Below are 27,734 nucleotides of genomic sequence, written 5' to 3'. Positions count from 1 at the left end.
ACCCCTCAATGGAGGAATGGATACAAAAATTGTGGCACCTTTACACAATTTACTCAGCTATTAAAAACAAGGAAATTATGAAATTTGCAGGCAAATGGATGGAACTAGAAAATATCATCCTGAGTGAGGTAACCCAGAAACAGAAAGACATGTATGGTAAATATAAGTGGATATTAGCTGTATAATATAGGATAAACATATTAAAATCTACAGATCTAAAGAAGTGAAACACTAAGAGGACCCTAGGGAGGATGCTTAAATCTCATTCAGAATGGCAAAAAGGAAAAATACCAGAAGTGGTACAAGAAAGGGAACAGGATGGGAGCCTCCTACAGAGGGTCCTCTGAAAGGCTCCACCCAACAGTGGATCGAAACAGATGCAAAGACTCACAACCAAACTTTGGGCAGAGCCCAGGAGTCTTACAAAAGAAGGGGGTGGTGGAAAGAAGGATACAGAGGGGACAGGAGCCACACAATGAGACCAACAAAGCTAAAAAACCTGAGCCCAGGGGATCATGCAGAAACTGACAATGCATAGAGAGGACGTAGACCCCCTGCTCAAATGTAGTCTTCATGTGGGTTCCCAAGTAAGGGGAGCAGGGGCTGCCTCTGTCATGAGCTCGATTGCCTGCTCTTTGATCACTTGCCCCTGGTGATGCAGCCTTGCCAGGCCACAGAGGAAGCGGATCCAGCAGTCCTGATGAGACTTGATAGGAGAACTTACCCTTTCAGTGGACTAGAAGAAGGGGATAGGGAGGAAGAGGAAGGGAGGGTGGGGCTGGGAGGAGTTGAGGGATGGGGCTTCAATCAGGATTTATATTGAATAAATTGTAAAAAACTAAAAAATGAAAAACGAAAAAGAAACTATATATATGTATATAAAACAAATGTTATCGATACACATGTAACATGTATATACATGTATACACATATAACAAAATTCATATATATATACATGTTTATATAGGTACATGTATATATATATACATATATATATATGGAAAATTTTGTTATACATTAAAAAAAATTTATGTTGTTAGCACTCAGAACCCTTCATTGTTTGGGAGACAGGGAAAGAAAATGTGTCCCTAAGAAAACATCTCTCAATCTGGATTGAAGTGGGGGAAACCATCCTTCCCTACCAGTTTTGATAGACACCTCTCGATTGTGGGGAACTAAAAACATCTTTGCTTTGATGCACTTGGTATATTTTTTGTGGCTAATATATATTATCTCATAATCAAGAAAAAATACCTTCCTTAATTGAAGGAATTATGTTCCTAGCGTGATAAAAGACACTTTAGAAAACACATACGAGCTTAAGAGAAAATGAATAGAAAGAACCAATATATTCTCCTCCACCCTCCCTTCGCACATCTCTGCCTTGCCCTGTTTTTCTCTCATCTGTCCTCTCATTATAGCAAAACACGTGTGGAAAGTGAGCAAGCAACCCTTCTACACAGCATGCTACTTTACTGCTGCAAAAGCTACTTGGGGTTAACTCTTTCATAAAACACCGCCGCAGCTTATGACAAGAATGAGGAGAGCACAGTGCTAATGGATAGTAGAGAGCCCACTGGCATGCCAAATGTCCCTCTCCCTCAGCCGATGCAAACTACAGGTACCCTGTCACAAGACTCTGTGTGTGTAATCCGAGAGAGAGGGTATAAAATGTCAGGTGCCTTTATTTTAGCAGCTGAGTGGTCAGAGGAGAATTATTGCTTCCTGTATTTTTTTAGTTTATGCTCCTACTGGGTCCCCAGTATGTGCAGCTGAAAGATCAATGCCAGATGGCTCAGTGGGAGAGATGGCTAACGTTCTCTGCCGATCTCAATCTCGCCCAGCTTGCAGCGGGACACTCAGGATTGCCACGTCCAGTGGTTAATGAGAGCACTCCCTTGACGCTCACAGTGCACATGGATGGTGCCGAGGAAAGTTTGTTTTACATGTGTTTTCTCGTGAAATCATCACCACAGCCATGCAAGGAGAGCAGTGTTCGTATGTCAGATACCCAGCACACATTGCTGCTGGGAGGAAATATGTTTCCCTAAGCCAAGCAGCCTGGAGACAGCCGAGAGTGCGAAGCCACACTCTTTAGATTTCAAAGCTGGTACTCGAAAGACAATTCTGACGTCTTTAAAGCAAGCCCCAGTGCCGAGAAACAATGGACTAACATGCCTTAGTTTACCAGTGAAATCTATGACACGTCAGATAGGACAGTAAGGGTTCCACAAGAAATTAAACTCAAAAATGACAGAACAGTAGCTTCTTAGTTTTTCAAAGATGACGACAGAGAACTAAGCGTGTTCTAGGTGCAAAGAGCTGTGAATTTAAGTACAGTGGCTATCTTAGTGCATCAGGATGCTCTCTCTTTGTCTCTGTCTCTCTGTCTGTCTGTCTCTCTGTCTCTCTTTCTTTCTCTCTCTTTTTCTACCCCATCTCTTTGTTTCTAGCCTCCCCCCCACATCTCTTTGTTTCTACCCTCTCTCCTCTTTCTTCCCCCTTTCAGTTATTTTATACATATCTTGCAATCACCAGCTGGATGCCCCAGTTCTCTTAACAAGGCTCAGGGGGCCTTATACTGATGACCAAAGGGCACACCCCATGTTATACTGCGTATTATAATATTTCCCCGCCGTCAGTCTAAGCAACTGCTCAGAGCATAATAGGCTACAAATACTAGATGCAGTGACTCTGGGTTGTAGTTAAGTCCCATTGCTAAAGGACAGGGAACTGGGAAGATGGAAGGAGAGGTCTCTGCCCTTACCCCTTACCCCTTACCCTGCTTGGATCCCCTTCTTCTTTGTTTTAGTTATCTCTGCTTGGTGGCCTTTTCTGGAACTCCTGTTCCCTAGCAGAGGGTTTTACACATTCCTCTGGTATTACTACAGTTGCTCCTACTCCACAGTTTAATTACAAAATATTTGTCAGTGGTAGTTCATATTTTAATGCATTGCTTTTGATTTAATAGTCAGGAGCACTGGAGGCAGGGTGTTTGCTTTGCACAGCAGCCTGGAAGGCCCGACTTCCTTTGCACTTTCTTTCGGAGATGGTCTCAACATGGCCTTGTTTTATTTTCATTTTTCAAAAGAGATTAACCTTAGAGGCAAGTGCCTACTGTGAAAGTCATTCCCTGAGTGTCACTGCTCTTGGCTAGACCTGACAATTTTGTTGATTCATGCTGGCTTTCATTTAAGCAAAACCAGCAGAGTTGGCTATCAATAATTGTTTAATGTTCCAGAAAATTTCCTCGTGATGGCTAGTTTAATGCCAAAGATGTCTTTTTTTCTCCGCAAGCAAGTATGAAATGTCTTAACAATAGTTGCATTTTCGTGGAAAACAGGGAAAAAGGAATTTCACAAAATATTTTCAAAGATGTTTGTAGGTTATCCTCCAGACAGCAGCTTGGATCAAGCCTCCTAAATACCAGAGCACCCGTGACAGAGTGAGCACCATCAGGTGGCATTCTGAAGGCTCTTGTTTTTCCACTCATTTTGGCACACCTGAGAAGCAGTATCTTACGTCAGTTCCAAACCTCGCAGAATATCTGGTAAAAGGGACACTGAAGCGCGGGTCTACATGTATGTTACGGTTGTGTAGCTTGCTCTTCTTAGACTCCTAGCAGCAGGAGTGGGAATGTCTGACTCTTTTGCCTGCTCTTGGAGCTCTTTTATTCCTTCGGGGTTGCTTTGTCCAGCTTGAGTGAGGGTAAGTGCCTGGTCTTATTGTTCTGCTACAGTATGTACTGTTTGGTTGATGTCCCTGGGAGGCCTGCTCTTTTCAGAAGGGAAACAGGGGAGGAATGCATCTGAAGGAGAAGGGGGGAGGGGAGACTGTAGCTGGGATGTAACGTAAGAGGGAAGAACACGTTTTTAAAAAGAAAAGAAAATAGATTTTTTTCATACAATATATCCTGATTACAGCTTCCCCTGAGAGACCAAAAGATTAAAAATTAGCAGCTATTATTAATTAAGGCCTGAACTAGGTGGGTGAAGAAGTCCAATAATACCCTGAGGGGAAGAACTGCCTTACTGTATTCTTTCCCCACCCACTAGAGATACAGTTGCTAGGAAACTGGCCATCCCTCCCCCCCAAGGAGGGACACCAGGTCATTATGGTCTGGGGACCTTCCTATAGCCAATCAATTCAAAATGTAGCAGTTTGACCAATAGATGCTTGCCAGGCAGGAATTGCCCCTGCCTTGGGCATGCTGGGAGGGACCAGAATCTTTAAATCACCCAACTAACCTGAGCACGGGGCTCTCAGTTCTCACCACTTTGGCGGTGGTGGTGGTGGTGGGGGTGAGCCCAAGCTGCAGCTTGTAATGTTTTATAATAAAAAGAACCTCATGTATTTACAGCGGAGTCTGTTTATTCCTGGTCTTTTGGGGTTCGTGAACTGGTCAGAACACCCCTCCTCCAATTCCTCCCATTTCCTCCTGACCTGCCCTCTCTTCTGGATCCATCCTCTTTCTGCCTCTTGTCATAAGAGGAACATGCATCCAAGAAATAATAAAATAAGATAAAACGAAACCAAAATGTCAGAGTACGACAAAACAAACAAACAGAAGGAGAAGAGACAAAGTAAAAGCGCAAGAAACACATATGGATGCAGACACACATAGGAATTCCATAAAAACACCAAACCAGAAGCCATAATACATATGCAAAGGACCTGTAAGGTTTAAAAAAAAAAAAGATGCCCCAACATAACATGATGAGACAAAGAAGCTACAAAGATGACACTGAGTTCATTTTGAATCAACACCGTTTTTAACTACTAGCCACTGTGATCAGAAAAATGTAACGCTTTTTAAAAATCGAGGGTTTTTTGCATTTATGCAAAACATAACAAATGCCAGTTTTTATTAAAGTACACATGTGCCAGAATAACTAGGTCACAGTGTGTGAGGAGAGGTCCTGGTGCCAGGAGGCTGAAGAAACAGACACACAGATCTAGGATGACAAAGAATGCAATTTACTGGAGGTTCATTGATGCAAACGTCATCCAGGGAGTCAAGACCCGTTGGAGCTCTCCAATTTGGGACAGGGAGATAAGCCAGTAGATTGGTCAGGATAAAGGTGATGTCATCGAAGCTGGAGTGTACCTGGATCATCCTAATCAAAGGGCTGGGCACACACTAGGTGCCAGGATGCAGTTGAAAAGATTCACACACCACTCTAGTCATTCCTGCTGTTTATGATTTGATGGAACACTATGGGGAGGGGAGGGACAAGCGGGGTTAGTCAGGGGTGGTCATCGTCGGTGTGGTCTAGATGGATGTCATCGTGTGAAGCTGAATCCACACGACATAAAACCAAGTGCAAAGTCAAACAAAACTGGGGCTCGCACGGCAGATGGTGCAGATCTGTGAGAAAAGGAGGAAAAGGACTAGAAAAGAAAACCAAGATCTTGGAGAGAAAAATAATCCGACAGGAATAAATGTCAACATTTGTTCACTTGGGTGATATTTATTGTAGATATTCATACATACATTCAAAAAGTGACCTAAATAACTTTTAAAAAAAAAAAAAGCATGTTAAAAGAGAATGTTAAGCCAGGCGCTGTGGTGCACACCTGTAATCCCAGCACTCTAGGAGGCAGAGGTAGGCAGACCTCTGTGAGTTCAAGGCCAGCCAGCTTGGTCTACAAAGCAAGTCCAAGACAGCCCAAGCCACACAGAGAAATCCTGTCTCAAAAAACAAACAAACAAACAAACAAACAAAGAGAATATTAATATTCCCTTTGATTTCTAAAAGCTGGCTTTTAGAAATCAAATGCTCATGGACATTCATATTTGTAGAAACACTATTGTATTGTTATAAATCCTGTCCTGAGCCTATAGGCACGAACCACTTTCCTGGGCTTCTGAGGCGCTTCTCACTAGGTAACAACTGTTGTTAAGGGCTCCCTGGGTGTTCGCTGGTGGGACGGCTCTCCAGCTGTGCTTTCCTGAAGACTCTTCACCCCAGGCTTTGGTGTACCAGTAGAACATGAGTACAGAACAGCTAAGCAGAACCCGGCTTGCCTGGGCACGTAGGCACACCCTCCAGAATGTGTCTCCCGCCTTCTGCTGACCTGTTTGGCGAGAAATCTTTGCCCAACATTAAAGAATGCCTTTTATTAGAAACAACTCACTCCCGTGGCACAGGGAGGCCGTCCCATATGTTTGCAGAGTCTTGAGTTCTTTTTTTCGGTTTGAATTACGGAAAATCCTGCTGTGTGGAGGGAGATTTTACGTATCTGGTTCTATCTAGTTGTTCCAGAGATTATGCACCATTTAGAATGATTTTAAATTCATCTATATAGATTTACGTTAACTAATAATAACATCATAGGGCAAAATTGATATGTAAATTATTAAATCAATTTGTCTATATCCCTTTTTATTGTTTGTTTGTTCCTGACAATTACTTTTTTCTAAGCACTATCAGTCAGACAAGTAAATTACTAAGGACCTTGTAAACAGAGTTCTGACCAAGGCCTAGCAATCAGAGAAATCTTCATCTACCAATACAAGGAAAACTGTTTGGGGGGATATTTTATGAACATCGTTTTATTTAAATAATGAGAAAATCACAAAGTTCCTTCATGATGTTTTGATATACAACTTGAACATTTTTTTTTATTTTAATTTTTTGCTTCTGGTCTACTTTATAAGCATTCTCAGAACAGCACTGGCCCTGTAAACTCAGGAGACAGGGAAACTCAGACATGACTACAAGGAGATGTTTTTGGGGGGCAGGTATTGAAGTAGAAGGGGGAATCAACTCAGCGTTTTTCTGTATCCATTTCTTGACTTCGAGCCTCTGTTTGATAGAACCGAAGCATGACCTGTATTCAATGCCCTTCTTACCTGCCTCCCTCTCCTCTTCCCTTACAACATTCTAATGCACTCAGTGCTGTTCTTCCAATAATCTTGAGCAGGGCCCAGGACTTCAAATGTTACTTCCCACCTCCCACAGGAAACCCTACTTCTGTAATGCCAACCTCTTAGACGTTTGCTCTGCAGTGAAGAAGGGTTTGCTCACCTGCAGCTGCTTAGTGATGACTTTCTTTGGGTCTGCCTGAAGGGGCAACTCCAGAAGAGTTGTCCGGAGTTCCTGTGACTACTCCACAGCTCTCCTCATGCATCCTACCTGCCCACGCCAGTTCCACTCAGGAACCTGAGGGGCCGCTGGCTATTAAAGCAAATCTGGGGCTCATATCAGCTAGGGGCAGTTCTGTGAAGCCAATGTGACGGTGAGCCCATTCAGCACATCTCGGTGTAGGTGCTGTGAGTGGCAAAGGACCTAAGGTGTGTCTGAAGTCTTTCACTGGGAATAGTAGGAAATGAAACATCAAGGGCAGTACTAGCCAACTCTCAGATCCAAACGTTGTCTTCTCAGAATAAAACCAAACAGGCAAGGAATGAATGACGTTAACTTTGTCTTCCTGAGTATTTCAAAGAACACACCAAAAACAAAAAACACAAACAAACAAAAAAACCCACAACTAATTTTTATATATATATATATATATTTCTGTGATTCAACATTCAGAGGACACTTTGAATGTCACAATAAATCTACCAGGCCTCCTGAGATTTGGGGAAGGAAGATACAAGAAAACCCAGGAAGTAACCGTTGTATATTCTGTAAATTGTATCAGGCAAACCACCTCAATATTTTATGGAGAGTTACCAGAAAGAATACAGCAAACACTGTTAAGAGATACTGAAGATTGAAAATTCTTAATTTTTTAAAATAAAGTGGTGGCATTTCCGTAATTCAGAATAAAATCCCGCTATCTAAATTGTTTGTTTTTTTAAGCTTCAGTTAAAGGTTTTTAGAACCTATCCCCATGAACTAAATCCAAAGTAACTCCAGCAGGGGGAGGATTATGCGGTAAACACAGCTGTCTGAACTGCCTGTTTTCCTAGAGTAGAATGAAGTGGAGAGGGAGGGGAGAGCCAGGAGGAGGGGAAGAGGGAGAGAGATTACATATGCAGACAGGAGCAGAGCCGGCAGATATTAAGTTCCACTAAGTTCTCACAGACCCAGCTGTTTATGAGAGAGCACCACTCAAGACCTCAAACCTCCCTCTCGGTCGGTCCCATCTCCCAAAGGAACCACTAACCCCCAACAGCACAACTTTGGGGACCAAGCCTCTAGTCAAAGTGGACCCTGGTGGACACAAAGCCATCAAACAATAGCACCAATGTACAGTGAACTGAGCAAAGTGTTTTTGATCTTACATGATGTCATGTACCTCTATTACAAAGTCTTAGCCACTGAATTCCCACTTGCAATCTTCCAGTCTGATGTACACACATGTAAGCGCTGAACAAAGTTGGCAATAGGGAACAAGGCCAGATATTTTTATAGCTCCACAGAAGACAGGGTGTGGAAAAACATGGCTCTGAAAGTTGTCAGTCTAGTCTATTGATTATTTCGAGCTGAAGGCATTGAGAAACAGTACATTTAGGAAGGGATGTCTGCCCTTACCCGCGCTTTTTACTTTAAATCAGTGCGTTAAACTCCCCAAAGGAAAGGTGACCTTCTTGTACAAGCAAGAGGAGAGCAAAGATGGTGTGTTTATGCCAAGATGAGTCTGTTGGGGAAGGGTGTTGGAAAGATGGCTCAGTGATTAAGGAGCACTTGCTGAGCAATTGCACACACACACACACACACACACACACCATATATACTCAGACACACACACACTACACACACAAACAGTTTTAAAAAGATTGAGTCTGTGCAAACAACCTTTACTAAAATGACCTTTACCTTCCATTACTTCCCTCATATCTGTTCTATACTTTCTCATTCATAGCCCAAATTCCTTTCCTTTGCTTTTCCATGTCTTACTTACTGTTTTAGTTAGAACTGTGTATAAGACCTTGAATCACTGTCAAACCCCCACTGGAGTTCTCACTTCTTTCTGTGAAGTACATTGTATCATCTAAAAATAGTAATATCAAATCAATCTGTATTTTTTCTCTATTAATTTATCTTTTGTCATTTTGATTCCCAGGATACAGCCACAGAACCTAAGAAGGGAATGAGTTCCTTTCCTATAAACATGAGAGATTTAAATGTGAGCTTCAAATTATTTCAGGAAAAAAATTTCAAGTAAGAAAATTATTAAATCATATTTCTGTGCTCATGAAATTCTTACTTGAATAGCTATCATAGCTTGTAAATAAAACTAAGGCCATCTATTTCAAAGGAAAGGAGACTATTTTCTCGCATCATTGAAAAGTCCATTTAGTTTTAGCCATAGCTAGATGAAGCTTTAAAACGGCCGTCGGCATTTGCATCCCTACCTTTCCCACTCATGCTACTCTGCTTTTCTCCTTATTTAGTTTGCTCTCTGCCAGACTCCTCCTTGTGGTATCAAGATTATCAACACCACTAAGCTACTGTCTCTAAGTCTCACAGCCTAAGAGGAGAAAATAAATTCTATTTTTACAGTTGTCCATATTTGAGTCTCATTAAGGCAACATAGAACTATTTAAGTTCACTGTCACATCTATGGGGAAATTAGTGTGCTGGCAAAAGGGACAGTGAGTGGCTAAATCTAGGTCACTTGCCATTCCCTGGAGCTGAGGGTGAGTCATCTCCGCAAAACCCTCATGGAATGACAACAGTGGAAAACTGGCTTCTCAAATGAAAATCAAAAACCTACTGAAGGAACAAAACAAACAAACAAAAAGTGCTAAACAAGTGCCATCTTCCCACACATAGTCTAACCCCACGCACTATTTAAGATCAAAAGCACATCCTGTTTCCCCCACCACCTTGTTCCCAAGTCCTACCACATAACCAGCGCCACCCGGCCATCTCTGTCGTTGTGGTTTCCCATGTGCTAAAGCGGCGACATACAGCTGGGGAAAGTTAAGAGGATTCGGCAACAGACTGTCGGTATTCTGATTCAACCTAAATACTTCAGGTTGAAAAATAAAGGGACCGACTCCAGTCCTAAGTCACTCTCTTGATCAAAAAGTGTTATTGTACCCGTAAGGAGCCCCTCAGCCTTCCTTCCTGCAGCTCCCTGTTTACAGGACACAGGGTCTGAGGCAGAGAGAGAGAGAGAGGCATCCGGGTTCTCAGGAGGTCTGAGCGTGAGCTTCATCTTCCTGATCTCTTGAGGCCCGGATGTACTTCTGGCAAACCCCATGTCCTTCTGATCAACTCACAACTTGAGATATCTGGAGTAGTGGTTGTGCTCTGGCTAGATTTTTTTGTTTTGTTTTGTTTTGTTTTTATTCTTGTAACTTAAACATCCTATACAAAATCAGGAAGATGTAATAAAAGCCAACACTGTGACATTCCCAAGGACTGGGTTACAGTTTGTTAATTTTTTTTTTTTTTTTTGATCTCCAGTACAAATATCAGTTAGGCTGTGACCCCAGGAGGCACTCAAGTCGGCCAAGAGTGGGTCAAGAAGAGAAATAATATCTCAGTGGTAGCCTCTTTATTATTGTGATACAGCTGGCCAGTTAATGTAAAGAAGAGATGAAGTAGAAAAGAATTTAAGGACGGATGTTAGATATTTTTTAATGTAAAACATTTAAAGGAATACGTGATCACTAAATTTTGTAACAAGAACAAACAAATCCTGTCTTTCCATTATCACATTAAATAGGGTCCAGAACAATTTTCTTCCATCTCCCACAAACAAGAAAGCACTTCTGATTTCAAGTATTGGTTTCTGTAAATTCTGTTGAAAACTGAAAGATTATTACAAATTAAAATAAGTATAAATTCTTACCTGGATTTTTTACTGGCTCATATTCATTGCCCACAGTGCTGAGTTTCATAAACACATCTTGAAGTGTTCGATACACCTTGATACATTCCCTCATGCCCTCTCTTCTTCCTCCTCCCTCCCTTTCATACTAATGGAAGGCTACACTCTTTCCTTCTCCCAGTTTCCTTTCCACTTTCATGTAAAATCCAGGATTGACAAATGAAAGAAAAGCCTGACATTAGTCACTCTGCTTAAGGTGGGAGGTCTCTAGTAGCATCTATTTCCTCCAAATAACATGCCATTTTCCTTTAGGGGTGACTAAAACTCAATGTGTGTGTGCACGTACGCATGTGTGTGTTTGTGTGTGTGTGTATGCACATAATTTTCTTTATCCACACATCCACTGACAGACACCCCAAAGTGGTATGAATAAAACTCAGAGTGTGTGTGCATCATTCTTTTTGTCCGCTCATACACGGACCCCCAGAAGTGATTTAGCTAGGTCATGTGGTAGTTCTGCTTTTAGTTCCTAGAAGAACCATCGTACTGATTTCAGTGGAGGCTGAGATATCTTACATTCTCACCAGGAGTACAACAAGGATTCCCATTTCCCCATATCCTTGCCAGAATTTACTATTTTTTCCTTTTTTTTTTTTAATTCTGATTATGCTGAGTTGGAATTTCAAAGTAGTTTTAATTTATATTTTCCTGATGGATAAGCATACTGACATTTTTTTATTTATTTACTGGACATTTGTATTTTTTTCTTTCTTTTTTCTGTTTGTTTGCTTGTTTTCAACACAGGAATTTTTTTTGTGCAGTCTTGGCTATCCTAGAAGTAGCTTCTGCCTCCCGATTTCTGGGATTAAAGACGTGTGACACCATATTTCATCTTTTATAGTGACTAGCCTATTCTGCCCTGGCCCTGAGGCATTTCTCTAGTTTTCGCTTACATATTTGGCCTTTATTGCAGCTTAAGCAAGATAACAGGCAAATGAGTAAAGAGTGGCGGGGTCTGTGGAAGCCTGAGGAGGTCCGGATTCGCCTTAGTTCTTTAAGTTTGTTTCAATAGTCGGTCCAGGCTGAGTCGAATTACACTGAAGTTTCTTAGCAAAGCACTTTCTCCAGTTTCCTGGGAAGAGGGTTTGACAGCCTAAATCTGTCCCAAGGCTGTCAGTAACAGTTTACTTCCTTTAAGCAGGATTTGTCTCTGCAACAAATGAGTAAGGAAGGCCTGGAAAGATGGCTTAGCTGGCAAAGGTGCCTGCCGAAAAACCTGACAGGAGTTCAGTTTCTGAGACCCACAATGCTGGAAGGAGAGAGCCAATTTCCACAAGTTGTCCTCTGACCTCCAAAAATGTGTGCGTACGCTCACACCGGAAGTTTCATTCTGTGGTTTAGAGTTACTTATTCTTACAATTACCCTTTGACTAATTATTAGTAGAAACCATAATGAGACCATGTTCTTTTGTTAAATAGCCTTTCTCATGCATTCTATAAATGAATATATTCAATTATTCAGGGTTTTTTTTTTGCATAATTTCAGGTATTAAATCAGAAGCCAGGCTGGTGTTATGTTTAAAATAAATGACAATGACCGGTAGACCCAAAATAAATAATAGTTTTTGATGCTATTCTAGATAAAATTTGAGAAGCCATAAAAACAAACTAGGACAAGGAAAATACCTGTGTCAGCTCCATCACTGGGAGGCACAGTGAAAGGAGGAATCAGTGACACCCAGTAAAAAATGTGATAGAGAGTTATTCCTGATTTTATAGGTCCAGAGATTGGGAAGGCCAAAGTGAATAACTTCTCGACAGCAGACCCCATCCAGCTGTAAATTTCTCATTCTCATTTTCTTACTTTCCCCCATTAAATCGCTTCAGTGAGACTGGCCACTTGTACGATGGCCACCTTCACGATGGATCTGAACGACTCTTCTAAGTGATCAAGCATCATTAAGATGATTAGAATAAGAGGGATGCTCACCCGTAACAGTGATCACCCATTGATGCGTCCTCCTTTGATTTCCTCCCCCCTGACTGCCTTTCTGAATTCTAAAGAAAAGCTACCGTTAAATGATTGGGATGTTGGCACTAATCTTCTCCTAGATTTACAAAAACCAGAACACAGTGATCCTTAGGCAACATCAATAAAGTCCTACCCATTCTCCCTGTTTACATGAACTAGCACAAAACATGTAAACTCATGTCTGGGCTTGTGAGTGTGTGTGTGTGTGTGTGTGTGGAGGGGAATGGTACAGGACAGAGGTGGATATCAGGTTTGCTCCTCAGTTGCTGTCTACCTTGGTTTTTGAGACAGAGTCAATTTGGCTGGACTGTCTGGCCAACAAGATCTGGAGATCCACCTGTCTCTGTCCCTTCAGTTCTGATGCATGAGCTTCAAGTGCATCATAACCGTGCTGGCATTTGCTGCTGCTCCTGCTGACATAAACCCATCAGTTTTCTAGTTTTATGTTTTAACCCCAGGCTAGAAGTCAATGTGGTGCGTCCAGACCCAGTTCTCATTCCACAGTTCTCCTTTTGTAAATCTTTTAAGAAATAATTAACTTTCCACTGGGATGGACACAAATTAAAAGGAGTGAAATCCAAGAATTTTCCTCATCTATATTCTTCAATGCCTTTAAAAGACAAACCTGAAGTTGGAAGGATTATAATAATAATTAAAAAATCCATAGTATTAACTCATAACTTCCATGTACCAAGTACCTATTTTGTGCTACACACAGTTAGGAACCAATCGGATTGTTGAGAGCAACTTATAGGCTGGAAACAGTAACAGAGAGTATTGTTATTTTAAGAGAAAATACAGAAATTAGTCAGAACCTATAGATCTCCAGTGGTTTATGTCCAAAGTCCAAATCAAAGCTTCAAAATGTGGGCTAGGGTTGTAGTTCAGTGACAGCACTTGCCTAGAATGCTTGAGGCCTTTGGTTTGATCCTCAGTACCACAATATTACTTAATTAAAGGTAAAGACCTCAAAATGCACAATTAAAAGAAGCCCTCGCTATCATCTGCCCTTTAAAAATATTTTAATTACATTTTATTTTATTGGGGGGAGTATCAGAGGACAATCTGAGGGAGTAGGTGCTCTACCAAGGGGTCCCAGAGTTCAAACCCAGTTGTCAGTCGCTGGGAAGCAGAACCTTTACCCTTGGGGCCATGTGTTCAACTCCTACCGTCTGCCTCTGTACCCACCTCTTCAAGATAAGGAAACCTAGAAGAGGGTTTGCCTCACTTGGCAAGCAGTTTCTGCAAGTTAGTGCCTAACAAAAGTTCTCAATAACTGCTTTAGAAAACACTGTTCAGAAACTTTTTCCCTAAGAGAAATGGTCTATTAAGTAAACACTGCAAAAAAAGCAAACAAACAAAACTGTCTAAAATGTTTATGTAGGCAGAGAGTATTTTAAGGCCATTTCATTGTACCCCTCCTGGTTTCTCCTTTAAATAGTTGACTCTTCTGTGTGTGGCTAAGTAGGTCCTGTTTCTGAGGAATTAGGCTCCCCTACTTTTGGTTCTTGGCCTCACCAATTAAAGAATTTAGAAATGAAAGGAAGGAGCAAGGAGAATTTGGTAGAAAAACAACAAGGCCAGCAAGCTTGGCAAGGAGAGATGGAGAAGAGGAAGAGAGCAGCAATGACGGTGACAGCACTGTGCTGCAGGAGCCTCAGAGAAAGAGCAAGGAACCCAGCACACTGGGGAAGGTATGCTTTTGCTTTGACCAATACCTGAAAGAAAAACACAGAAAGAAAATTAAGAATGCACTCGGGGATAGAGGCAGATGGAACTCTCAGTGTGAGGCCAGCCTGGTCTACAGAATAGGTTCCAACACAGCCGGGGCCACACAGAAAAACCCTGTCTCAGAAAACAAGCAAGCAAGTGAGTGAGCGAAAGAGAGCAAGCAAGTAAGCCAGCCAGCAAGCAAACAAACAATTACACTTTCTCAGAAATGAGCACCGACTTGGCAGTGTGGCCATGAGGGAGGCTCTGTGAGGCTGAACTGAGGGAGGGGTTCTAAGCCAGATATGAACGCTATCTCACTAAGGGGTAATTATTCCATCTCCTTAGCAGATCTTTAGGTGAGTCAGATTTCAGGTGATTAACATGCCAGCTGGATTAATTCTTACACACAGACAGCAGTATGTAATGTTCTAATCTTTAGAGCAGATCAGAATGTCTTGTCTTCACTCCAGAAAAGCTGTAGAGTCTTTTTTTTTTAAAAACAAACAAACAAACAAACAAACAAACCAAGAGACCTAAAGAAGGATAGTTGTGATATTTTATCTTTCTAGTGTCACTAAGCGATAGGGTACAAACCCCACCATGGGGGTGTGGTGGGGAATGTCCATCCTCAATGGCCTTCAGCCCTGCTCATTCCCCAGGTCATCTTAGATAGTTGCAGCAACAACAACCAGTTTCTATTTAGTCTTGAAAATCATTGCAGCAGGCTGCTATCATCACCCTTGTCTTCACTTTGCAAATGAAAGCTGAAAGTCAGAGGTTAAGGGCCTTGGCCCCAGGTTGCAGGGCTCTATTCTCTCATTCCCACCCTTCTAATTCAGCCAAGAATTTGTCTTTCTTGCATTTTGTTTTTGTTTGTTGTTTTTGGCCCACAATAATATGTGTATATTTATGGGGTACACTGTGGTGTTTTGATACAAGGGTATTCTGTGTAATTATCAAATCAGGGTGATGAACTGAAACTTAAACAACCCAACAAAGAATTGATTTGATTATAATAAGCAAAAGCAATAGAAAAGAAGTCCCTCTTCTTGGTCCCTCTTCTCCACCCATTCCCTATCTTGCCATTGCAGAAAGATGACTAATGGGTTTATATGTAATAGGTATCAATAATAAACGGCATGCGATATTTCACACTGACCTAGGCAAAGTTAGAATATCTACATGTCAATGTATCTTGTTTATAAAAATAAAAGACACTAATAGATTGATACAGCTCCGGGTAAAGTTCAAGTTATTGCTGTCAGTTGTTATGAGGGATACTCTGATATAGAAACCTTAAAGGTGCTGGTCCCATAGAGAACTAACATAACAGAAAACATCTTCACTCACCAAGCTTTAGTCTGTGCAGGATTAATATCATGTGGAATTGTGAGATGGGCCTCTTTTGCTGTTGGTGCATCGTGTTCCTATTCAAGTCTCTTCATAGTTCAAAACAGAGTCAATCGGGTATCATGAACTAATTTTTCTCCTTTTGAACCAGGTCTTACTCTACTGCATAGGCCGGCTGGGAAGTTCCTGGATTGAGATTCTTTTGTCTCAACTTTCTGAGCAGCTGGGACTATAGAACGATTCACTGCACTCACCTTTCCCTACCTTTCCATGTAATAAGTGGAAGAATCCAAGTGAACGCTGCTTGTCCAGTGGGAACCTATATTCTTTTGAATCAGCGGAATAGTATCAAGTTCGGACCTCCGGCGTGTATGTTAGAATTGGGCATCCACTCACCTTCCACCACATATAGCTGAAGCAAGCAGGGATGTGGAGTCCTGTCCCACTCAACTGCTGTTTTTCAAACTTACCTCAAGACAGCATACAGCATGCACCATACAAGAGGTAAAAGGAACTGCAGGAGGACATCAAGGCAGAAAGATTCATGAATATGTCAACTCCACTCAGCTATGACAATTGGCTTTAACTTTGTCTATTCTGGGCATTGAAGTATTAGCTGTAAATGGTGATTGGGTTCATCAGTTTAAAAATTTTGGATACAGTCTCCTCTGTGAAGATTAAACTAACATGTATAATTAAACCTCACCAGGTAATAAGAAAAACTATTCACAGCAAATAACAAGTAACATACAAAGAGCAGTTTGTACTAGTAGAAAATAAAACAAAGTGATGAGGAAAGACTCTCTATGCCTCTTTTTTGTTGTTGTTTTGGTTTGTTGTTGTTGTTCTGTTTCTTTGAGACAAGATTTCTCTGTGTAGCATTGATTGTCCTGGACTCGTCTCGTAGACTAGGCTGGCCTCAAACTCACAGAGATCTGCCTGTCTCTGCCTCCCACCATGCCACCATGCCTGGATCCTCTATCCCTCTTAAGGTATAATTTTCAAAAGTTAAATCAGTCTCTAAGGTAAATATAAGTTTAACATAAGCGCAAGATTGTCTCCCACCAGTGAGAAAACAGTGACATGTTATGGCGGATTCAGAGAGCTTTTAAGAAGCTGGGAGCCTGAAGATAACCCCAAAAAGTGAGGCCAAGATTACTGGGCTAATGACACACAGGCCAGCCTGCGTAGCCTCTGTGTAGCCATAATCATCTCTGACTAAGCCTTGGTGACTGACTTACCCATCTGGGTCTTTAATTGTGAAAACAAAACAAAACAAAACAAAACAAACTTTCCTCATACAATCCTTGGGTGGCTTCCCATTGTGGGTTTTTGTTTCAGGCCTTCTTTGAGTAATTTTTTTTTTTAATGACATGTTCTCTCATCACTTTATCTCTGCAGAATCAATGATCTAAGTCAGTCCATGGAACAACACAGATCCTCTTATTTGACAAGAGTTTGCATTCTCTCTGCTTGTTTTGTTTATGATATTACAAGACCAACCACTTTTAGAGCTGGCTGTCGATATTTCATAAAATGTATTTCTAATTGTTCTGTTTCCTGTCCTTCTCTTACCATGCACACACACACACACACACAGGCAAATTTCAAAAAGAAAAGGTGTGTTATTAAATGAAACTATAAGGTAAATCCAAAATCCTTTCTCAGTGTCCAAATAAAAACACTCAAAACAACACAAGAATCATCCTGTTATACAAGTTTCTATTTGAATATTTGATTACTCTTTATTGATTTATTTTCAAGAAACAGAATTACTATGTCAAAAATATGAGCCATATCTAAGACTTCTGAGGTCATATCTAGGACTTCATCCCTCCTCCTCTATCCTCTCCTAGCCTGGTAACTAAGCCCTGGCTTGGTTTGCTCATCTGTGACATGGGTGTCATAGCATCATTAGTAATTTTTAAAAATGAATTACCTCAGGCTTATAGCTCAGTAAATGGGAACAACCAAGAATACTATCTCACCTCTCCTTGCTTCACCATGAAATCTATTTAGATGTTCTCTTCCCCTTCACCCCGCTTCCTTCTTACCTTCCCCTTCTCTCATTTCCAAGGTCTTGTGTAGCCCAGGCTGTCTTCAAATTTCCTTTGTAGCTGAGGATGACTTTTACCTTCTTCTCCTTCTGTCTCTACCTCCCAAATGCTGGGGTTACGGGCATAAACTCCCATGCCTGCTTTATGCAATGCTGGGAATCCAAACCCTAGGCTTCTTGAATGTGATGCTCTCCCAGCTGAGCTATATTCCTACCTCTAAGTGTCATCTCTGGATAGAGGCTCTCCTGGCCTAACCATTCACCCCAGGCATTCCCTATGAGGGTTCTCCGCTTGGTTGTTTTATGGAACTTTCACAATTTACAGCTATGTATTTTGTCTATCTTGTCCGTGGGACTTAGAAGCTCCAGACAGCAGGGGTGATGGGTTCTATAATCACCACAGTGACAGCCCAGTGCCTAGCACATAGGAGACAGTCGTACATATTTGATAATGAATGAGCCTCACATAGAACTACAATGCCTCAGTATCACAGCTGTGGGAGTATCGTAGGAAGTGTGGACACCACCCTTTGTTTTCCTTCAGACTTGCCATTCCAGAGAATACAATTTCAGACCGCCTAGGTGCTAGTAGCTTTTCTTGTGTCATGTGCCAAAAGTAGATTTTAAGGATTAATTCTAAGTACTATACAATTAGTGGATATAAAAATGTAAAAAAAAAATTGTACTTTAGATCATATACCTAAATACAAATGAGACTGATTTGAATAACTTATAAGAATACTTAAGTATAAGAGATTTATAATGAACTGTTCCTTATCACTCAATGGTTTTCTTCCCAAAGTAATAAATTGCAGATGTGTATCATCCTTACTTTTTAACTCAGCATTTACATGTCCCTCTCAGCATTTCATTTAGCTCAAGCCAAGATTTCAGCAAACTCAAAGAAATTGCATCAACATAGAAAGTCCTTGTGTGCTTATTAGAAATTTCAGTCCACGGATAACGTTCTGGGTGCGGTGCTGACGGAGTCTAGTTTTGCAAAACATATACTTAGTCAAATGATATCCACAGAGTTATTTCATAAATCCACAAGTGTGATAACATCATCCCTCACTATCTATTCTCGCTCAGTCTCCTGGGAATCCCAGCTTACATTATCAGAATGAGGTGAAATAAACACTCTGTTGTAATTATCCCTACCCTAATGAGAAATGTTCTTGTTATTTCTATATCCTAATCGTTTTAAGTAGCCAAGCCCTGGGACTCAGGCTCAAGCTGAAGGTAATAAGGCTTAAGTATTTTACCTTGAGTTCTGGATTGAGACACTCTGAATTCATGATGGGAAACTCAGCAGGCATTCTTCCAACGAAAACATATTTGAGAGTAATGGATAAGTAGTCAAACAGATAAAAACCTAAACACACCAACTTGCAGGTTTCTCTTTGATACTACTTGTTCTATTAAAATACATGAAAAAAAAGTTTTTACTATTGTTTTATTTGGTTGCTTTTTCAATATCGACATGCTTTTCCATTTTAAAAGTTAAAACAAAGAGCCAAGTAGAGATAAATAACAACAGTGCAACGTAGAATAATTTCAAAGATAAGGTCTGTCTCATAAATTATACATAACTTGCAGTGACATACAATACAGGGCTTTTGGCTACTTTTATGCCAACTTGTTACAAACTAGAGTCATTTGAGAAGAAAGAACCTCAGATGGGGAAATGCCACCATCAGATTAGTCTGTGGACAAGTCTGTGGAGCATTTTCTTGATTCATGAGTGATGTGAGAAGGCCCAGGCATTGTGGGTGGTGACACTCCTGGGATGGTGGTCCACGTTGCTAAAACAAAGAGCAGGCTGAGCAAGACACGAGGAGAAAACCATTAAACAGCACTCTTCTGTGGCCCCAGCATCTGTTCCTGTATCTAGATTTCTGCCTTAGGTTCCTTCCTTGACTTCCCTCAGTGATATAACGTAACCTGAAAGTTGTAAGATGAAATCACCTTCTCTTTCCACAAATTGCTTTTGGCCATGGTGTTTTATCACACGAATTGAAACCCCAACTAATAGAGCACATATTCAGAAAAAGCTTTGTCAGATTTGAAGACTTTGAAGTTGGATTTGTATGGGTGATTCCGTTGGTAAAGTTTCAGAAAGATGCAAAGCTTGGTCTTAAAATCCCCAGTTAAGGCTTTTTCTGAATAGTACACATTGCATGCTATACAAGGTATGTCAGTACCGGGAATGGATTACAGCTTGTTGATTATTGGCCAAAGGGGTCCCATCGACATCGAAAATACCATAGATGGTTCCCAATGCCGTTGGCTACTCTCCACCACCTAATGGTAAGACCTTATTGCTGAAAACACTGCTTACTTATATTAACAAACATGGGTAAATTGAACTGGTGCTCAACTAGAACCTCATCTCTAGTGACTAGAGTTTATCATGCTAAAATGTCCTTTAAATGCTTCCAAAAGATGAAAGTAATCGTCAATTTCACTCTGCTCCAAGCCCTGTGAACTAGAAGAGTGACTTGATTGCAAGGTATTCTGTTGGTACAAGAGTGGCATGAATATTGCATGAGTAACCAACCCCTTTTTGGTTGGATTGAAGGCCTGCTCCATGAGCTGGAGTCTATACCTAGCACTGTTAATGACCCATGATGCTGAGACAAGGTATGTCACGGGCTTCAAGGGAAAACATATTACAATTATTCTGGTAAAGAAATGTAGCAATAAGATCACTCCTGGCATACTTCCATCCTCCATAGGTCAGTGCATAAATGAACCCTTGCTAGAGAAAGCTTTTTTCTTGCAGTAGATATTAACACAGAGACTAATGGAGGGACAGTGTATAGAGAGCGGGGGAACTTGGGAATATTCAGTCTGAAAAGGGATGTCCTTACGAAACCATTCCCCTCAAAGCTCAGGGATCTATGCAGCAGAGGAGGCAGAAAGATTGTAAGAACAACATTTTGCAGACACAACAGAGGTGATGCACATGTGTATTCACAGAGACGGTGACAGCATGAGTAAGACCTGCACAACTCAAGCCCAACAAGAATCCCAGCATGAAACAGTAAAGCAGGCACAAAGCCTCACCTCCAACCAAGAAGCCATGCGCAGCTCATAGCCGTGGAGAGAGGGAAATCAGATTTCTTCAGTGAAGCTATTCTAGGAATATTAACTACACTCAGGCAGGCTACATATTTGAAAATATTTGGCTAAGTCAAAACACATTCCATGTTTTTCCTTTTTTGTGTCTGTGCTTTTTAAAATTTTTGTTTTGATTTTCTTTGTTAAGACAGAGAAAAACTGTGAACTGGGAAAATATGGGAGCAATTGGGGAAGTGGAAAGAATATGGTTAAATATATATTTTATAAATAATTTTAAAATAAATAAAATGTTTTAAAAAATGGACTTACCTTAGAGGAACCACATCTGGAGAAGAAAATCATGTAGCAGATATGATAGCAACTCCCTCCCAAGCTTCATCCCAAATCATCTGCTCCCTCAGATTGATCTGCATATGAAACATGGAGAACTCAAAGCATCCTGAAAGCTCTAGATGGACAGAACCACAAGACTCAAATTCTACGCCATAGTTGTTATTAGCAAGAACTGTATCCTTTACTCTCCAGCTCTAAGAAGCTTTACCTATACTTTGAAGGAATGGATGGGAAGAGACACCATGACTATGACAACTCTTATAAAAAAAAACAACAAAAAAAAAAACCATCTTGTTGGGCTGGCTTACAGGTTCTGAGGTTTAGTCTGTTATTGTCATGACAAGAGGCATGACAGCCTGCATGGTGCTGGAGAAGGAGCTGAGAGTTCTACATCTGGATCAGCAGGCAGTAGGAGGAAAGAGAGAGACGCTGGACCTGGCTTGAGCATTTGAAACCTCAAAGCCCACTCCTCCCAGTGACACACTTCCTCCAACAAGGCCACACTTACTCCAACAAGGTTATGTGATCTAATTCCACTCCCTAAGCACTCAAATCTGAATCTATGGAGGCCATTCTTATTCAAACTACCGCAGTACTCAAGAAGATTTTTGTCTTCTCCAAACTTCTGTTTAGGTGTAGCTACTACCTTTTCTTTCTTCTTACACCATGCAAGACATGATGACTTTGGAGACAGGTGGATTTACCTGAAGTGTTAGTTTTATTAGTAACTAGCTTCTATCACCTTGAACAAGACCACTATCTCTGAGATTTAATTTCTTCATCGGGAAAATGAACAGATCAATGTATCTATTTATAAAGTCTTGTGAGGCTTAAATGAGTGACATATAGAAAGTCTTTGGTGTAGCACCCATCACATGAAATGTCCAGCTGCGATGGTTGACTGTCTCTTCCTGCTCTGATGTGTGCTATGACTTCCTGCTCTGCTGTATGCTATGACTTATTGCTCTGATATGTGCTATGACTTCCCGCTCTGATGTGTGTATGAATTTGTGTGGTGGGAGAGGCTCTTGGCTTACATTTGAAGAGAAGCAGAGGTTGGTGGAGTAAAAGAATTAAAAAGGGTGGGTTGGAACAAACTTCGAAAAGAAAACCTGCAAGACAATGATTTTAAAGACTGTTTATAAACCTAAGTTAAGAGATGCCGTGGGAACTTTTATCTTCACAAGACACAAAATAACTGACCAAAAAAATGATACGAATTCTTCATCGAACTGCCTTGGAACTTCTTCAGTTCTCTATCAACTGTTGAGCATTTATTTCTATTGTAAAGAATGGAATCAGCCTTCATCTGAGTCTACTGCACAAAAGTTGCCATGTCAAAGATTATGAAATTCTAAGACTATTTCCACATTCAAACTCTCTCACTGAGACACAGTAAAAGGATTCAAGTTAAAAATGAATGATGAAATCAGGAGCAGTAGCACATGCCTGTAATCCCAGCACTCAGGGAGGCAGAGACGGGCAGTTTTTTGTGAGTTTGAGGCCAGCCTGGTCTACAAAGTGAGTCCAGGACAGCCTATCTCGAAACACCCTGTCTCAAAAAACGAAACAAAGTGAAACAAAACAAAACAAAACAAAACAAAACAAAGAATGAATCATGAGTTAAACCTGTCACAGAAAATAAGATTTTTTAAAGCAAACTGCAAATTTATTTCCTATATAGACACATATATGCAAATACGCATTGATGTATACATATAGATAGATAGAGAAGTATATATTGGTATATATACATAGTTATATATACATATATAAATATACACCAATTTATATGAATATATACATATAATACACTGTGCTCCTCTCCCTTCACATCAGTTTGCATACTGGATCAGCTTTGATTCTTGCTAATGATATCCAGGTGTTCCAATTCCTTGGCCCCTTTATGTATGTTTTCCTTTCAGATCTAATTTTTCCTGACATTTAGTCTCTCAAAATGAGACCATTCCAACACGCCTTGAGCTAACATATGGTTGGCAAACATCCAATGAGGACAGGCAGCTTAGTTATATAATTCAGATATCACAGATGTGGCCTCTATTTAAAATGACCTTAAATGGACCCCAGGGCCTAGAGGCTGAAAGCATGCTAAGAGACCAAATTAAAGGGTTCACGCCTCAGAACTTACCTTCCTCTATTAGCAAACTTCTATTTACTTCCCCCTTACCATCTTTGTCTATTGGGATGATCATGTAATTTTTATCTATGATTATATTCATTTGCAACGCTGGAAGTGAAACCAACTTGATCACTGTGTAAGATCCTTTTAAAGTACTGTTGAGGTAATCTGTAATTATTTTATTCAGGTGTGGTTTTGTGGAAAGTAGAGGGAGATGTGTGCCTATGTGCTGGACTCAAATCCAGGGTCTTGAGCATGGTAGGTAATTGTTCTACTACTGAGCTAAAATCCTCCAGTTCTTAAAGCCTATTGCATCGAAATCCATCGAGGACTTGGCCTTTAGTTTTCTTTTCTTGGGTATCCTTATTAGGGAGTTGTGGTTTGAGTCAGAAGCATCTTCCACAAACTCAGCTGGTGACACTATTTGGGGGAACACCAGAAGTTTTAGGAGTTCTGTTTGGCGGAAAGAAGTCATCATAGGCATGGCTTGAAGAATGTTTTGGCCCTGATTCCTTCCTGTTCCTGTCTCTTTCTCCATCTCTCTGAATTCTTGTTCTCTCTCTCTTCCCTCTTCCCCCTTCTGGCTGGGATGGAGTGGGCAGCATTGCTTTGTCAAGCTCTTCCACCGTGCTGACCTGCCTCCCACAGTCGAGAATGACTAGAGCTACCTGACCATGGAGAGAAACCTCTGAAGCCACAGGCCATAGTACGTAATGCTTCCCTTTAAAATACATAAACCTGTTAGTAAGTTGTTTATTTTGAATATTTGTTGCAGTGACAAAAAAAAAAAAAAAAAACCAACCCACAAATAGACAAAAAAATCTGACTAACACAGGACAAGACTGTGTCTGTAGAGTGAGTGGAAGCAAGGCCTTCGTTCCTGTTTGGCAGGCTGGGCTGAGGAGTGCTAGCACTAGTTCTTTTTCAGTCTGGCATTATTTAGTCACGAACTAATATGGCCCTAAGCTTCTGTTTGTTTAGATACTTTTTATTCAATACCATCTTTATTCATCCACTAAGATGTCTAAATATCCTTCTTGGTTTAAATATTGTACCCAATACGTGTCTAGAAATTTGTCCATTTATTTCTAGCTGTTTCAGTTTATTAGCATATTAATTTTTAAAATATCCTGGATGTTTGTGTGGTTCCCAAGGGTATCCCTAATTTTATTTTACTTATTTTGGTCCTGCCTGTCTATAGTTAGTTGGCTCAGTGCTTTCTTCTTCTTCTTTTTCTTCTTCTTCTTCTTCTTCTTCTTCTTCTTCTTCTTCTTCTTCTTCTTTTTCTTCTTCTTCTTCTTCTTCTTCTTCTTCTTCTTCTTCTTCTTCTTTTTCTTTTTCTTCTCCTTCTTCTTCTTCTTCTTCTTTTCTGGTTTTTAATAACACAGGGTTTCTCTGTGTGGCCTTGGCTGTCCTGGACTCACCCTGTCAACCAGGCTGACTTCTACCACACAGACATCTATCTGCCTGCCTCTGCCCAGAATACTGGGATCACAGGCATGCGCTACCACACCTGGCTGGCTCAGTGCTTTTCAAATTTTGTATTTTCATAGATCTCTATAGGGGCTTGCTCTCTAGACCACTTAGAGAGCAGAAACCATAACAACTACAGCACAAAACACACCATGTCCTTTGGGTTATTCTTTTAAACAGAAACAAATGCAGGGACCCGCTGGTTCGCACACTCAGGAATCCCATAAAAACACTAACCTGGAAGCCATAATATGTACCCAAAGGAACTGTAGGATAAAAGAGAGAAAATATATATACAAATGAAATAAATAAAAATCAAATATAAATAAGATATGAAAGGAAGGAAGGAAGGAAGGAAGGAAGGAAGGAAAGAAAGAAAGAAAGAAAGAAAGAAAGAAAGAAAGAAAGAGGCCTGACAGTGCAGACAAGGAACCTCCAAAGATGCCCTTGAGTTCATTTTCACCCGGCCTACTATTGGTCTACTGTTGGCCTGCAGCCCACCCTTAGGAGTAGTCTGTTTCCCCAGTGAGAAAACTAAATTTTCATTTGCAGTTGGTTATCAACTGGAGTGAAATTCTAGGTTAGAGATGGAGGCATGTGTCCACTTCTCCTTTCAGCTCTAAGACCCCATATGCTACAGACCCACAAAGAGAGAGAGAGAGAAAGAGAGAAAGAGAGAGAAAGAGAGAGGCAAAATAGTATACAGTAAGATTAAAAAGTTAAATATATGGTCAAATTTAATAAAATTTAAGCAAAAGGGGATCAAAGAAGGGGAAAAGGAAAGTTTTTTTTTTTTTTTCAATACAGTTTATTCAGAAACCTTGAACAATCCTCGGACCCCGGGGAAAGCCAGCCCACAGCTTAAATAGCCTCTGGGTAGCCAACACAGGTGTGCCACGGGGGCAATGCAGATAGGTCCACATACATGGAAGCAAGCCAGATCCTCGGCCTTAGCCAAATGTGGAGTTGTTCGTGACAGAGAGCACTCACCATCGGGAAGGTGGAAGGCGGAAACCAGCTCCATCTTTAAGGCATAGCATTCCGCAGCTCTCTACAGTTCCCCCTTTTTGTTTTAGACGCATCAGGCAAGAGTAGAGGTCTGATCTCTGATATTAGAAATAAATTGGGACTTTGTACAGATGTTCATTTAGGTGTCATCCACCCAAAGAGCATCAGACCTGTCCGATACCTTTTTCTCAGAGGCGGGACCTGGGGCATCAACCCGCATGCAATCAGACATGCTCTTCTCTGGGTCCAAAGCGGCTGACCCTGAGTGCAGTGCTTAGCCTCGCATCCTAAGCGTATCATTTTAGCTTTTTATGGTATCCAACCATGCTTGGGGAGAATGTCCTGCTTCAATGGCTGTAAAGGCCTGAATGATCATGGCTGCATCACACTGTTGTGAGACTCTAATCTTGCATATATACCACAGGCAAACCAAGGAGACCAACACCAGAAGGCCTGCTAACACTCCCATGCCCACCCATTCCTTCAGATGATTCATGGCTGCAGCAATCCATGTTGATAATCCTGTGGCTAGTCCTGCGTCCACTCCGGTAGACTTTACTGTGACAATGGCCACTCTCAGCTGCTCCATCGTAGTATCGAATTCTCCAGTCCAATTACCTAAAATATAGCTCGACAATTGTTTAGACAGATTTGCAGCACAGGAAAGTTTTTTTTTAAGTGAAAAATGAGAAAGAGAAGACAAAATGTCTCTTTGGTGAATATAAATAAATAAAAGTAGATAGACGTAAGAAAAAAAATAAAACAGAAAATAAGTTAAGATTTTCTTCTAACCAAGGAAATTTTCATGTGTTTTATTGGGAGGGGCAAGTAGGCTGCATGAAGCTAAGGCCTGTCGTCAGGCTCAGCTCTCACCAAGCAGGCAGATGCTAATATGCTGAGTAAGCTGCGCCTGTGCTTCCCGCTGGGCCAGGTGAGGGTATGTCATCCACGGCAAGGCTGTATTCTGTCTTCGCTCCAGAGGCTCTTTGTACTCTCACCTAGAGCTACGGCCAGCACCAATGCTCTATTTGGAGGTTATGTAGACAAAACTTAATGACATGCTCCTTAGGCTCTCGCTCTGAGCTCCTACGGACTTGGGGACTGTCACAGCCAAGTTTATCCCTGAATGCTCCAAAGAGCTGGGGAATCAAATAGATCACTGAGAACTGTACTGAGTGGCGAAGGGGTTGTGGAAGCTCAGAAATGTGTTCCCTGTCGTCTCAGCATTCTCAGATCCTGCCCCAGATTAAACTCCATGGGGCTGGACCTATTCGCCACCACAAAGTGGGGCCAGTCACTGGACCCTCCGCAGCCTGTTCGTTGCTCCCACGGCTTGTACTTCTTAGTGGGTGTTAATAGATACCTCCTCTCTTTAGCTGTCTCTTGTGGCCTCCCCCGCTTCCCAAAATCACTGTGGCGGGGTGTCCCCAGGGACCCTAAATTGTGATTGTTCCAGATTCTCTGATCCATATAGTAGTTTACTCTGCAATAATAGCTCCAATTTTAAGGAGGCTCCTGGGTGTAGCTCTTGAAGAGCTGAGGCGGATTTCTTCTCCAAAGCTACTTTGTTGAGCAGGAGGAGTCACTTTTGGACCAAATCTTCTTCCTGACCGGTGCCTTTAATAAGGAAGCTTCGAGGTGAAGTGGTGGTGGCACATGCCTTTAATCCCAACACTCTGGAGGCAGAGATAGATGGATCTCTGTGAGTTCAAGGCCAGCCTGGTCTACAAAGAGAGTTCCAGGACAGCCAGGTCTGTTACACAGAGAAACCCTGTCTTGAAAACTCAAAGAAGAAGGAGGAGGAGGAA

The sequence above is a fragment of the Meriones unguiculatus genome, chromosome 2 (genome assembly GCF_030254825.1).
Source record: "Meriones unguiculatus strain TT.TT164.6M chromosome 2, Bangor_MerUng_6.1, whole genome shotgun sequence".
Taxonomy (NCBI): domain Eukaryota; kingdom Metazoa; phylum Chordata; class Mammalia; order Rodentia; family Muridae; genus Meriones; species Meriones unguiculatus.
The sequence above is the reverse complement of the archived record's forward strand: the minus strand, read 5'-3'. Positions refer to the sequence as shown.